The sequence below is a fragment of the Triticum urartu genome, chromosome 7A, assembly GCF_056163025.1.
Source record: "Triticum urartu cultivar PI428250 chromosome 7A, HENAU_Tu73, whole genome shotgun sequence".
Lineage (NCBI taxonomy): Eukaryota > Viridiplantae > Streptophyta > Magnoliopsida > Poales > Poaceae > Triticum > Triticum urartu.
Genome location: NC_141879.1, coordinates 544,839,767 through 544,856,137, shown reverse-complemented (window position 1 = coordinate 544,856,137; position 16,371 = coordinate 544,839,767).

Below are 16,371 nucleotides of genomic sequence, written 5' to 3'. Positions count from 1 at the left end.
GCGAAGGTTCGTTGTTTCGAAGCACCACGTGATGATCGGGTGTGATAGATTCTAACGTTCGAATACAACGGGTGTAAGCCAGATTTACACAGCAAAAACACTTAGGTTGACTTGACGAGCCTAGCATGTACAGACATGGCCTCGGAACACGGAAGACCGAAAGGTCGAGCATGAGTCGTATAGAAGATACGATCAACATGAAGATGTTCACCGATGTTGACTAGTCCGTCTCACGTGATGATCGGACACGACCTAGTTGACTCGGATCATGTTTCACTTAGATGACTAGAGGGATGTCTATCTGAGTGGGAGTTCATTAAATGAACTCAATTATCATGAACATAGTCTAAATTGTCTTTGCAAATATGTTGTAGATAGATAGCTCACGTTGTCGTGCTGCTGCTGGATGGAGTCTTCCCCAACCTCTCCTTCTCCCCTTGCTGGATCAAGGCGTAGGAGACGTCACCGGGCTGTACGTGTGTTGAACACGGAGGTGCCGTCCGTTCGGCACTAGGATCATCGGTCATTTGGATCACGACGAGTACGACTCCATCAACCCCGTTCACTTGAACGCTTCCGCTTAGCGATCTACAAGGGTATGTAGATGCACTCTCCTTCCCCTCGTTCCTAGATTACTCCATAGATTGATCTTGGTGATGCGTAGAAAATTTTGAATTTCTGCTACGATCCCCAACACTTATGTCCCGGTTTGAGCCAAGAACCGGGACCTATGTTTGTGGGCCAGGAGTGAGGCCCATTGGTCCCGGTTCGTGCCAAGAACCGGGACAAATGGGCCCAGACGAACCGGGACCAATGCCCACGAGGCCCCGGCCGGCCCCCTGGGCTCACGAACTGGGACGAATGCATCCATTGGTCCCGGTTCGTGACAGAACCGGGACTAATGGGCTGGCCAAGCCCGAACGAAAGCCCATTTTTCTACTAGTGTATGTTTCCACAAAATAGTGACATGGCAACTAACAAAACATAGCGAGTAAATATGCATTATTTCTACGCCTGCAATTTCATATATATGTGGCACCCTTCCACTTGAGGTGGTCAATATGTGGAACTCATCTAGCTATGACAAAGTGGACATTGTTGCTATTTGCCATGAAATCAAGGAGCTAAGTGTGTTTTTTCCAGCTTTCTGGTATCTTATGTTGAGCCTGAAGCTAATGAAGCTGCTCATAGGTGTGGTAAGCACGCTAGTGAGTCTAGGAGGAGGTACCTTTGGATTAACTCTATTCCATCTTCCGAACATAATTGTATGAAGCAACCTTGTACCTCTACTGAGTAATATATAAAGCTCTTTTTTTAAATCTCTTTGAGATACAAAAAATAATGGAGCGAACATGCAGGGTGCAATAATATGTGGCCTAACACTTAATTAGATCCTAAGTAATAGTGAAATTTAAGACAGGCCAAACAAGCTGAAAAGTATGGAGGAGGCCCAACATAATCTACAGTGTCACAAAATTTCAGGTCCACATTTGAAACATAACTCAAAAGAAAAGGACAAAAAATATCAATAGTGATAGTGGCTTTGAAAGATATTAGATATAAGAGTATATTTCAGGTCCAAGGTTTTTTTCCTTTAGATTTTCCAGAACATCTAAATATGTCAATGGGATGAGTTTAACACGCGTTATTCAAATACTAATTTGCACCAGAGACTACTTAGTGTTGAATTCATGTAGTTTGTATCTCAACCTATGCTATCAATCTATGACATGGAGTACTAGATACAAGACTAAGTCCAAGTTTTTTCTTTCCTTCCGTTCTTTTCAAAACATTTAAATATGTCAATTGGGACCAACTGCACCAGGTGCACTACAAGTTTGGGTATACCAAAATATTCGCCAATAATTTAATGAATATCGAGGGAGTCACCTGGAGCATCTAAATATGTTGAGGACAGTGTTTCGGTGCACAAGAGCATATGTTCCCGCAGATGAAAAACAAAATCGAGAAAAAAATGCAAAAATAATAATAAATGATATATATTTTTCTTGGCACCAAAGATGAACAAGTTTTCTAGGTGTGTGCAAAATTTCATGGAAATACGACATTAGAGGAACTCTGGACAAAAAAATACAAAAATAGGAGTTTTGAGAAATGCTCAACTTGGAGCATTGATTTTGTTTTTTCTTCCCCGAACTTTCCCGGTACAATGTCATATTCTCATGAATATTTGCACTTTCATCTTTGATGTACAAAAAAGAATTAGATTCTTTTTATTTGCTTGCTATTTTGCTTGAATTTACTGGTCACCCAGAAGCATATGAGTTCGTCGGCTATGGATTTTCGGAGTCATCTTATGCTTCTATTTTTACTTATATTTTGACTGAATGACGTTGTTGATATTTACCTTAAGCTATCTTTGTTATTCTTAGCCCAAAGTCAATGGAGGGACATAGTGTCGTAGGTAGGATTTCTGGTCAAGGTGGTCCAACTGATATTCAAATAATATATACAACACAACACAACATATTAGAAGAGGCGGAGCTATGCCTTAACCTGACAGGACCACTATGTGTGTGTGGGGGGGGGGGTAGCCTTTGGCCCCCTCCCCTCCCACCTCAAACACATGGTACTATAGAATTTATCAAAAGAACATATGAATAAGTTTAATTTTGCAACAATCTAACTGAGGGAGTCCTGGATTAGGGGGTGTCCGGATGGCCGGACTATACCTTCAGCCGGACTCCCGGACTATGAAGATACAAGATTGAAGACTCCGTCCCGTGTCCGAAAGGGACTTTCCTTGGCGTGGAAGGCAAGCTTGGCGATACGGATGTTCAAATCTCCTACCATTGTAACCGACTCTATGTAACCCTAACCCTCTCCGGTGTCTATATAAACCGGAGGGTTTTAGTCCGTAGGACATACATACACATCAACAATCATACCATAGGCTAGCTTCTAGGGTTTAGCCTCTCCGATCTCGTGGTAGATCTACTCTTGTACTACCCATATCATCAATATTAATCAAGCAGGACGTAGGGTTTTACCTCCATCGAGAGGGCCCGAACCTGGGTAAAACTTCGTGTCCCTTGCCTCCTGTTACCATCCGGCCTATACGCACAGTTTGGGACCCCCTACCCGAGATCCGCCGGTTTTGACAATGACATTGGTGCTTTCATTGAGAGTTCCTCTGTGTCGTCGCCGTCAGGAAGGATGCCTCGCCCCATCTTTAAAGACGGCACCATTGCTAAGGGAGCTTTGGCTGTCGGCCAAACCCTCTGGCTAGGTGGCTTTCTTATGACCACCTGTTCGGCTTCTGTGCCGACGATGACCTCTCGAGCCATCGAAAACAATCTTCATGTCAACTCGGAACTTGCCGAGTAGTTAGATCCAATAGAGCTTTCCTCCATAAACGAGCTCTTGGATCGCTTCGCCGCCCTGGGAGTCGCTACGGATTACGACCAGATTGGGCCTAAAACCGATATGAGAGAGAGATTAACTCTCCCCAAGCCACCCATCACGTTGTCGTGATAGAGGGACAATGTGGCGACCCTTCATCTATCTTAAGGACTCGCTACGTCTGAATTCCTGATCCCTCCAAGCCGGATGTCCGCGGAGGGGAGGATATCACTCAAGACCTGAACCTAGAATCAGGCGACGGACTGGATTCATTGGACGACATCCAGGAATCCAAATTTTCGAGTTCGGAAATTCCTCGACCTCTGAGTCTCAGAGGGGGTAAGGCTTCGGATTTAATTTCACCCACCCACCCGAACATTAGCACTCTATCCCAAATCAGACAAGAGCCCAAAGAAACAGTACATCATTACTGGGCCAGATTCCTCCTAGTTATGAACAGGATAAAGGGTTGCCGCGAGGAAGACGCAATTTCATTCTTCTGCAATAATTGCACGGACAAGGGAATACTCAACGCCATAAGTCGCCGTGATATTACACGCTTCGCTGACTTAGCATCCATAGTACGAAAGTACTGTGCGATGGAAAGCGCCCGGAAAACTGAAACAAAATTTTGGGACAATCCGGCCCTTAAGGCAAGCCCAGTCTGAAATAAAAGGGTCATCATCGCCAGACACCCGGGTCAAACACCAAAAGGCAAAAACCCTCTACAGGGCATGGAACCGTACTGGAAGGATGGCTTAATGGACCCTGTAAAATTCATAGTACAGAGGACGCCGCACCAACTCACAGCCTTAGAGCATGTTGGATACTCCGACAGGTGGCCAAAATTGGTGAAAACCTCCTAATTCCGGAGGCCACAGAAAGCCACGCCAGAGACACCAATACGGTATTAACAGTCTTCGAGACCTTCGCATCAAATAATATGCGAAAAAGGACACTCCGCAGCCTCGCCGAAGTCTACCAAGTAGCAACAATAAACCCATGGAGTGACACGGCCATCACCTTTAACGCCAGTGATGAACCTAAATTCTGAACAGCCCGAGCACCAGCTGCATTGGTCCTCAGTCCAATAGTGGACGGCTTTCGTCTTACCAAGGTACTCATGGACGGCGGCAGTGGATTGAACCTCATTTATGAGGAAACTCTTCAAAAAATGGATATAGACTGGAACCGCATCATGCGAAGCAGCACAACCTTTAGAGGAATAATCCCCAGTCGGGAAGCGCGCTGTACAGGAAAAATCACACTAGATGTGGTGTTCGGCACGCCGGACAATTACAGGTCCGAAGAGGTCACGTTCCATGTGGCCCCGTTCAGCAGCGGTTACCACGCTTTGCTAGGGCGAGAAGCATTCACAATCTTCCAAGCAATACCCCATTACGGGTACATGAAGCTCAAGATGCCCGGGCCTAACGGGATCATCACTCTCGCTAGTGATCTGGACATAGCACTCCGCGCCGAAAACAAGACAGCCACACTGGCCCTCGAGGCACTATCCGAAGCCCTAGCGGCTGAGGAGCTGACTGGGCTGCGCTCTACGGTGAATAGGGACGATGTGGTACTCGACAAAAGATCCAAATCCACCTCCTTTAAACCAGCGGACGAAATAGTCAAATTCCAAGTCCATCCAACGGACCACAATAAAACAGCTTCCATCGGGGCACAGTTAAACCCTGATGTTGACGCCGCATTGCGAGAGTTCCTACGAGAGAACTAGGACATTTTCGCCTAGCACCCTTTAGACATGCCAGGAATCCCATGCAGGCTGCGCGAGCACAGCTTAAATATACAAACAGGATTCAAACCTGTCAAACAGGCTCTCCGGCGTTTTTCCGAACCTAAGAGACAGGCTATGTGAGAGGAGCTAGCAAAGCTATTAGAGGCCGGATTCATCAGAGATATAAAACATCCGGACTGGCTAGCAAACCTGGTGATGGTACCAAAGAAGGACAAATCCTGGTGCCTGTGTGTTGATTTTAAAGACCTTAACAAGGCTTGCCCAAAGGATCCCTTCCCCCTCCCCCGCATCGATCAAATCATCGATGCGACCGTAGGAAATGATTCGTTGTGTTTCCTCGATGCATATTCTGGCTACCATCAAATCAAGATGGCAGAACCAGACCAAGCCGCAACGGCATTTATCACACCATACGGGCCATTCTGCTTCAACACGATGCCCTTCGGGCTCAAAAACGCCGGCGCAACATATCAGCGCATGATTCAGACATGTTTGGCAAGCTAGATCGGTAAAGCAGTGGAGGCATACGTAGATGATGTGGTCGTAAAAACAAGACATGTTGAATCTCTAGTAGACGACTTGAGGCTCACATTTGATAATCTCCGAACATACGACATCAAGCTCAACCCGGAAAAATGCATTTTCGGCGTTCCAGCCGGAAAGCTCTTGGGCTTCATTGTATCCAGCAGAGGAATTGAAGCAAATCCAGCCAAGATCCGAGCTCTGTCGCAATTGGATATCCCAAAGGACCTCAAACAAATACAAAAGTTAACCGGATGTGTGGTGGCTCTAAGCCGCTTTATCTCCCGCTTGGGAGAAAAGGCCCTTCCCCTTTACCGCCTCCTTCGGCGCACCGAACACTTCAAATGGACAGACGCAGTCACGGTCGGACTCGACGAAATAAAAGCCATACTGGCAACAAACCCAGTCCTGGCCGCGCCAAACATCGGCGAACCAATGCTATTGTACATCGCAGCAACACATCAGGTTGTAAGCGCAGTGCTCGTCGTCGAACGAGAAGCGAACGGACACAAATTCCCCCTTCAGAGGCCGGTCTATTATGTGTCCACTGTCCTCACTCCCTGCAAATCACGGTACCCGCATTATCAAAAGATTGCGTGCGCGGTATTCATGGCATCCCGGAAGCTACGACACTACTTTCAAGAGTGTTCAATAACAGTAGCCTCGGAAGTACCACTTAACGACATTATAAACAACCATGACGCAACGGGCCGGATTGCGAAATGGGCCATCGAGCTCCTTCCGTTCGACATAACTTATAAGCCACGACGAGCCATCAAGTCACAAGTTTTGGCCGACTTCGTCGCAGAATGGACGGAGGCTGAACTCCCTAGAGAGTACGGCACATATTCAAATTGGATTATGCATTTCAACGGCTCCAAAATGTTGGCTGGACTGGGGGCTGGCGTCGTTTTGACGTCCCCCATAGGAGACACAGTTCAATACGTACTACAGATTCTGTACACGAACTCCAACAATGCAGCCGAATATGAGGCCCTTCTACATGGTCTCCGGATGGCAGTATCCATGGGCATCCAACGCCTAGAGGTGCGCGGGGACTCGAACCTCGCAATCTCCCAAATAAATGGAGACTTCGATGCCAAGGATCCGAAAATGGCAGCTTACCGCAACGCCATCCTAAAAATGTCAGCTCGGTTCGAGGGACTTGAATTTCACCATATAGCCCGGGAAAATAATCAGGCGGCAGATGTCCTGGCACGCATCGGTGCAAAACGCGATGTAGTCCCCCCCAACATCTTCTTGGAAAGGCTTTTCAAGCCATCCGTGGCATGGGAGGGGGAGCCGAACAATAACAGCCCGGACCCAACGCACTGCCCGACACCGAACATTCTGACACAATCGGAGGCTCTGCCATTGAAATAACACCTTCAGCCCACGTAATAATGGCCGTCATCGCCCCATGGACAGAACCATTCCTCGCCTACCTTACTAGGCAGGAACTCCCCGAGGACCAAAATGAGGCACACTGCATAGTGCGGCGATCCAAAGCCTACAGAGTCCACGAGGAAGAGCTTTATAAGAAAAGCACTACCGGAGTCCTTCAAAGGTGCATCTCCGAAGAGGAGGGGCGGAATCTCCTGGCTGAAATCCATGCCGGACTCGGCGGTCATCATGTTGCAGCCCGGTCCCTGGTAAGCAAAGCCTTCCGTATAGGCTTTTATTAGCCGACGGCACGGGCAGATGCTCAGGACTTAGTCCAACGATGCACTGGCTGCCAGCTCTTTGCAAACCAAAGCCATATGCCACCCACCGCCCTCCAAACTATCCCCATCACTTGGCCCTCTGCGGTCTGGGGGCTTGATATGGTTGGACCCCTTAAAGGCGGAACCCACAAGCACAAATACTTACTGGTCATGGTGGATAAGTTCACCAAATGGATAGAAGCCAAGCCTGTAAAGATGGCCGAATCCGAACCTGTGATAGACTTCATATCCGGGGTTGTACACCATTACGACGTCCCCCATAGCATCATCACTGATAATGGAACGAACTTTACGGCCGACGAGGTAAAACTCTGGTGCAAAAACATGGGCATAAAGTGAAGGAAATATGCCCTAGAGGAAATAATAAAGTTATTATTTATTTCCTTATATATCATGATAAAAGTTTATTATTCATGCTAGAATTGTATTAACCGGAAACATAATACATGTGTGAATACATAGACAAACAGAGTGTCACTAGTATGCCTCTACTAGACTAGCTTGTTAATCAAAGATGGTTATGTTTCCTAACCATGGACAAAGAGTTGTCATTTGATTAACAGGATCACATCATTAGATGAATGATCTGATTGACATGACCCATTCCATTAGCTTAGCACCCGATCGTTTAGTATGTTGCTATTGCTTTCTTCATGACTTATACATGTTCCTATGACTATGAGATTATGCAACTCCCGTTTGCCGGAGGAACACTTTGTGTGCTACCAAACGTCACAACGTAACTGGGTGATTATAAAGGAGCTCTACAGGTGTCTCCAAAGGTACATGTTGGGTTGGCGTATTTCGAGATTAGGATTTGTCACTCCGATTGTCGGAGAGGTATCTCTGGGCCCTCTCGGTAATGCACATCACATAAGCCTTGCAAGCATTGCAACTAATGAGTTAGTTGTGAGATGATGTATTACGGAACGAGTAAAGAGACTTGCCGATAACGAGATTGAACTAGGTATTGAGATACCGACGATCGAATCTCGGGCAAGTAACATACCGATGACAAAGGGAACAACGTATGTTGTTATGCGGTCTGACCGATAAAGATCTTCGTAGAATATGTAGGAGCCAATATGAGCATCCAGGTTCCGCTATTGGTTATTGACCGGAGACGTGTCTCGGTCATGTCTACATTGTTCTCGAACCCGTAGGGTCCGCACGCTTAAGGTTTTGATGCCAGTTATATTATGAGTTTATGAGTTTTGATGTACCGAAGTTAGTTCGGAGTCCCGTATGTGATCACAGACATGACGAGGAGTCTCGAAATGGTCGAGACATAAAGATTGATATATTGGATGGCTATATTCGGACACCGGAAGTGTTCCGGGTGATTTCGGAGAAAACCGGAGAGCCGGAGGGTTACCGGACCCCCCCCCCCCCCCGGGAGAAGTAATGGGCCATATGGGCCTTAGTGGAAAGAGAGAGGGGCAGCCAAAGGTGGGCCGCGTGCCTCCTCCCCCCTGGTCTGAATTGGACTAGGAGAGGGGGGCGGCGCCCCCCTTTCCCTCTCCCTCCCCACTTCTTTCCCCCTCCTAGTAGGAGTCCTACTCCTACTAGGAGGAGGACTCCTCCTTGGCGCGCCTATAGGGCCGGCCAGCCTCCTCCCCTTGCTCCTTTATATACGGGGGCAGGGGGCACCCCTAGAGACACAAGTTGATCCACGTGATCATATTCTTAGCCGTGTGCGGTGCCCTCTTCCACCATAGTCCTCGATAATATTGTAGCGGTGCTTAGGCGAAGCCCTGCGACGGTAGTGCATCAAGATCGTCACCACGCCGTCGTGCTGACGGAACTCTTCCCCGACACTTTGCTGGATCGGAGTCCGGGGATCGTCATCGAGCTGAACGTGTGCTAGAACTCGGAGGTGCCGTAGTTTCGGTGCTTGATCGGTCGGGCCGTGGAGACGTACGACTACATCAACCAAACGCTTCCTTTGTCGATCTACAAGGGTACGTAGATCACACTCTCCCCTCTCGTTGCTATGCATCACCATGATCTTGCGTGTGCGTAGGAAATTTTTTGAAATTACTACGTTTCCCAACAGTGGCATCCGAGCCTAGGTTTTATATGTTGATGTTATATGCACGATTAGAACACAAGTGAGTTGTGGGCGATATAAGTCATACTGCTTACCAGCATGTCATACTTTGGTTCGGTGGTATTGTTGGACGAAGCGGCCCGGACCGACATTACGCGTACGCTTACGCGAGACCGGTTCTCCCGACATGCTTTGCACATAGGTGGCTTGCGGGTGACAGTTTCTCCAACTTTAGTTGAACCGAGTGTGGCTACGCCCGGTCCTTGCGAAGGTTAAAACAACACCAACTTGACAAACTATCGTTGTGGTTTTGATGCGTAGGTAAGATTGGTTCTTGCTTAAGCCCGTAGCAGCCACGTAAAACTTGCAACAACAAAGTAGAGGACGTCTAACTTGTTTTTGCAGGGCATGTTGTGATGTGATATGGTCAAGACATGATGCTAAATTTTATTGTATGAGATGATCATGTTTTGTAACCGAGTTATCGGCAACTGGCAGGAGCCATATGGTTGTCGCTTTATTGTATGCAATGCAATCGCCCTGTAATGCTTTACTTTATCACTAAGCGGTAGCGATAGTCGTAGAAGCATAAGATTGGCGAGACGACAACGACGCTACGATGGAGATCAAGGTGTCGCGCCGGTGACGATGGTGATCACGACGGTGCTTCAAGGATGGAGATCACAAGCACAAGATGATGATGGCCATATCATATCACTTATATTGATTGCATGTGATGTTTATCTTTTATGCATCTTATCTTGCTTTGATTGACGGTAGCATTATAAGATGATCTCTCACTAAATTTCAAGATAAACGTGTTCTCCCTGAGTATGCACCGTTGCCAAAGTTCGTCATGCCCAGACACCACGTGATGATCGGGTGTGATAAGCTCTACGTCCATCTACAACGGGTGCAAGCCAATTTTGCACACGCAGAATACTCAGGTTAAACTTGACGAGCCTAGCATATGCAGATATGGCCTCAGAACACTGAGATCAAAAGATCGAGCGTGAATCATATAGTAGATATGATCAACATAGCGATGTTCACCATTGAAAACTACTCCATTTCACGTGATGATCGGTTATGGTTTAGTTGATTTGGATCACGTGATCACTTAGATGATTAGAGGGATGTCTATCTAAGTAGGAGTTCTTGAGTAATATGATTAATTGAACTTAAATTTATCATGAACTTAGTCCCTGATAGTATCTTGCTTGTTTATGTTAATTGTAGATAAATGGCCCGTGCTGTTGTTCCGTTAAATTTTAATGCGTTCCTTGAGAAAGCAAAGCTGAAAGATGATGGTAGCAATTACACGGACTGGGTCCGTAACTTGAGGATTATCATCATTGCTGCACAGAAGAATTACGTCCTGGAAGCACCGCTGGGTGCCAGGCCTGCTGCTGGAGCAACACCAGATGTTATGAATGTCTGGCAGAGCAAAGCTGATGACTACTCGATAGTTCAGTGTGCCATGCTTTACGGCTTAGAATCGGGACTTCAACGACGTTTTGAACGTCATGGAGCATATGAGATGTTCCAGGAGTTGAAGTTAATATTTCAAGCAAATGCCCGGATTGAGAGATATGAAGTCTCCAATAAGTTCTATAGCTGCAAGATGGAGGAGAACAGTTCTGTCAGTGAGCATATACTCAAAATGTCTGGGTATAATAATCACTTGATTCAGATGGGAGTTAATCTTCCAGATGATTGCGTCATTGACAGAATTCTCCAATCACTGCCACCAAGCTACAAGAGCTTTGTGATGAACTATAATATGCAAGGGATGAATAAGACTATTCCCGAGCTCTTCGCAATGCTGAAAGCTGCGGAGGTAGAAATCAAGAAGGAGCATCAAGTGTTGATGGTCAACAAGACCACTAGTTTCAAGAAAAAGGGCAAAGGGAAGAAGAAGGGGAACTTCAAGAAGAAAAGCAAGCAAGTTGCTGATCAGGAGAAGAAACCCAAGTCTGGACCTAAGCCTGAAACTGAGTGCTTCTACTGCAAGCAGACTGGTCACTGGAAGTGGAACTGCCCCAAGTATTTGGCAGATAAGAAGGATGGCAAGGTGAACAAAGGTATATTTGATATACATGTTATTGATGTGTACCTTACTAGAGTTCGCAGTAGCACTTGGGTATTTGGTACTGATTCTGTTGCTAATATTTGCAACTCGAAAGAGGGACTACGGATTAAGCGAACACTGGCAAAGGACGAGGTGACGATGCGCATGGGAAATGGTTCTAAAGTCGATGTGATCGCGGTCGGCACGCTACCTCTACATCTACCTTCGGGATTAGTATTAGACCTAAATAATTGTTATTTGGTGCCAGCGTTGAGCATGAACATTATATCTGGATCTTGTTTAATGCGAGACAGTTATTCATTTAAATCAGAGAATAATGGTTGTTCTATTTATATGAGTAATATCTTTTATGGTCATGCACCTTTGAAGAGTGGTCTATTTTTGATGAATCTCGATAGTAGTAACACACATATTCATAATGTTGAAGCCAAAAGATGCAGAGTTGATAATGATAGTGCAACTTATTTGTGGCACTGCCGTTTAGGTCATATCGGTGTAAAGCGCATGAAGAAACTCCATACCGATGGACTTTTGGAACCTCTTGATTATGAATCACTTGGTACTTGCGAACCGTGCCTTATGGGCAAGATGACTAAAACACCGTTCTCCGGTACAATGGAGAGAGCAACAGATTTGTTGGAAATCATACATATAGATGTATATGGTCCGATGAATGTTGAGGCTCGTGGCGGATATCGTTATTTTCTCACCTTCACAGATGATTTAAGCAGATATGGGTATATCTACTTAATGAAGCATAAGTCTGAAACATTTGAAAAGTTCAAAGAATTTCAGAGTGAAGTTGAAAATCATCGTAACAAGAAAATAAAGTTTCTGCAATCTGATCGTGCAGGAGAATATTTGAGTTACAAGTTTGGTCTACATCTGAAACAATGCGGAATAGTTTCGCAACTCACGCCACCCGGAACACCTCAGCGTAATGGTGTGTCCGAACGTCGTAATTGTACTTTACTTGATATGGTGCGATCTATAATGTCCCTTACAAATTTACCGCTATCATTTTGGGGTTATGCTTTAGAGACAGCCGCATTCACGTTAAATAGGGCACCATCAAAATCCGTTGAGACGACACCTTATGAACTATGGTTTGGCAAGAAACCAAAGTTGTCGTTTCTTAAAGTTTGGGGCTGCGATGCTTATGTGGAAAAGCTTCAACCTGATAAGCTCGAACCCAAATCGGAGAAATGTGTCTTCATAGGATACCCAAAGGAGACTGTTGGGTACACCTTCTATCACAGATCCGAAGGCAAGACATTCGTTGCTAAGAATGGATCCTTTCTAGAAAAGGAGTTTCTCTCGAAAGAAGTGAGTGGGAGGAAAGTAGAACTTGACGAGGTAACTGTACCTGCTCCCTTATTGGAAAGTAGTACATCACAGAAACCTGTTTCTGCGACACCTACACCAATTAGTGAGGAAGCTAATGATAATGATCATGAAACTTCAGAACAAGATACTACTGAACCTCGTAGATCAACCAGAGTAAGATCCGCGCCAGAGTGGTACGGTAATCCTGTTCTGGAAGTCATGCTACTAGATCATGATGAACCTACGAACTATGAAGAAGCGATGGTGAGCCCAGATTCCGAAAAATGGCTTGAAGACATGAAATCTCAGAGGGGATCCATGTATGAGAACAAAGTATGGACTTTGGTTGACTTGCCCGATGATCGGCAAGCAATTGAGAATAAATGGATCTTCAAGAAGAAGACTGACGCTGACGGTAATATTACTGTCTACAAAGCTCGACTTGTCGCAAAAGGTTTTCGACAAGTTCAAGGGGTTGACTACGATGAGACCTTCTCACCCGTAGCGATGCTTAAGTCTGTCTGAATCATGTTAGCAATTGCCGCATTTTATGATTATGAAATTTGGCAGATGGATGTCAAAACTGCATTCCTGAATGGATTTCTGGAAGAAGAGTTGTATATGATGCAACCGGAAGGTTTTGTCGATCCAAAGGGAGCTAACAAAGTGTGCAAGCTCCATCGATCCATTTATGGACTGGTGCAAGCCTCTCGGAGTTGGAATAAACGCTTTGATAGTGTGATCAAAGCATTTGGTTTTATACAGACCTTTGGAGAAGCCTGTATTTACCAAGAAAGTGAGTGGGAGCTCTGTAGCATTTCTGATATTATATGTGGATGACATATTACTGATTGGAAATGATATAGAATTTCTGGATAGCATAAAGGGATACTTGAATAAGAGTTTTTCAATGAAAGACCTCGGTGAAGCTGCTTACATATTAGGCATAAAGATCTATAGAGATAGATCAAGACGCTTAATTGGACTTTCACAATGCACATACCTTGACAAGATTTTGAAGAAGTTCAAAATGGATCAAGCAAAGAAAGGGTTCTTGCCTGTGTTACAAGGTGTGAAGTTGAGTCAGACTCAATGCCCGACCACTGTAGAAGATAGAAAGATGTTCCCTATGCGTCAGCCATAGGCTCTATCATGTATGCAATGCTATGTACCAGACCTGATGTGTGCGTTGCTATAAGTCTAGCAGGGAGGTACCAAAGTAATCCAGGAGTGGATCACTGGACAGCGGTCAAGAACATCCTGAAGTACCTAAAAAGGACTAAGGATATGTTTCTCGTATATGGAGGTGACAAAGAGCTCATCGTAAACGGTTACGTTGATGCAAGCTTTGACACTGATCCGGACGATTCTAAATCGCAAACCGGATATGTGTTTACATTAAACGGTGGAGCTGTCAGTTGGTGCAGTTCTAAACAGAGCGTTGTGGCGGGATCTACGTGTGAAGCGTAATACATAGCTGCTTCGGAAGCAGCGAATTAAGGAGTCTGGATGATGGAGTTCATATCCGATCTAGGTGTCATACCTAGTGCATCGGGTCCAATGAAAATCTTTTGTGACAATACTGGTGCAATTGCCTTGGCAAAGGAATCCAGATTTCACGAGAGAACCAAGCACATCAAGAGACGCTTCAATTCCATCCGGGATCTGGTCCAGGTGGGAGACATAGAGATTTGCAAGATACATACGGATCTGAATGTAGCAGACCCGTTGACTAAGCCTCTTCCACGAGCAAAACATGATCAGCACCAAGGCTCCATGGGTGTTAGAATCATTACTGTGTAATCTAGATTATTGACTCTAGTGCAAGTGGGAGACTGAAGGAAATATGCCCTAGAGGCAATAATAAAGTTATTATTTATTTCCTTATATATCATGATAAAAGTTTATTATTCATGCTAGAATTGTATTAACCGGAAACATAATACATGTGTGAATACATAGACAAACAGAGTGTCACTAGTATGCCTCTACTAGACTAGCTTGTTAATCAAAGATGGTTATGTTTCCTAACCATGGACAAAGAGTTGTCATTTGATTAACAGGATCACATCATTAGATGAATGATCTGATTGACATGACCCATTCCATTAGCTTAGCACCCGATCGTTTAGTATTTTGCTATTGCTTTCTTCATGACTTATACATGTTCCTATGACTATGAGATTATGCAACTCCCGTTTGCCGGAGGAACACTTTGTGTGCTACCAAACGTCACAACGTAACTGGGTGATTATAAAGGAGCTCTACAGGTGTCTCCAAAGGTACATGTTGGGTTGGCGTATTTCGAGATTAGGATTTGTCACTCCGATTGTCGGAGAGGTATCTCTGGGTCCTCTCGGTAATGCACATCACATAAGCCTTGCAAGCATTGCAACTAATGAGTTAGTTGTGAGATGATGTATTACGGAACAAGTAAAGAGACTTGCCGATAACGAGATTGAACTAGGTATTGAGATACCGACGATCGAATCTCGGGCAAGTAACATACCGATGACAAAGGGAACAACGTATGTTGTTATGCGGTCTGACCGATAAAGATCTTCGTAGAATATGTAGGAGCCAATATGAGCATCCAGGTTCCGCTATTGGTTATTGACCGGAGACGTGTCTCGGTCATGTCTACATTGTTCTCGAACCCGTAGGGTCCGCACGCTTAAGGTTTCGATGACAGTTATATTATGAGTTTATGAGTTTTGATGTGCCGAAGTTAGTTCGGAGTCCCGGATGTGATCACGGACATGACGAGGAGTCTCGAAATGGTCGAGACATAAAGATTGATATATTGGACGGCTATATTCGGACACCGGAAGTGTTCCGGGTGATTTCGGAGAAAACCGGAGAGCCGGAGGGTTACCGGAACCCCCCCGGGAGAAGTAATGGGCCATATGGGCCTTAGTGGAAAGAGAGAGGGGCATCCAAAGGTGGGCCACGCGCCTCCTCCCCCTGGTCCGAATTGGACTAGGAGAGGGGGGCGGCGCCCCCCTTTCCCTCTCCCTCCCCACTTCTTTCCCCCTCCTAGTAGGAGTCCTACTCCTACTAGGAGGAGGACTCCTCCTTGGCGCGCCTATAGGGCCGGCCAGCCTCCTCCCCTTGCTCCTTTATATACGGGGGCAGGGGGCACCCCTAGAGACACAAGTTGATCCACCTGATCATATTCTTAGCCGTGTGCGGTGCCCCCTTCCACCATAGTCCTCGATAATATTATAGCGGTGCTTAGGCGAAGCCCTGCGACGGTAGTGCATCAAGATCGTCACCACGCCGTCGTGCTGACGGAACTCTTCCCCGACACTTTGCTGGATCGGAGTCCGGGGATCGTCATCGAGCTGAACGTGTGCTAGAACTCGGAGGTGTCGTAGTTTCGGTGCTTGATCGGTCGAGCCGTGGTGACGTACGACTACATCAACCAAACGCTTCCGTTGTCGATCTACAAGGGTACATAGATCACACTCTCCCCTCTCGTTGCTATGCATCACCATGATCTTGCGTGTGCGTAGGAAATTTTTTGAAATTACTA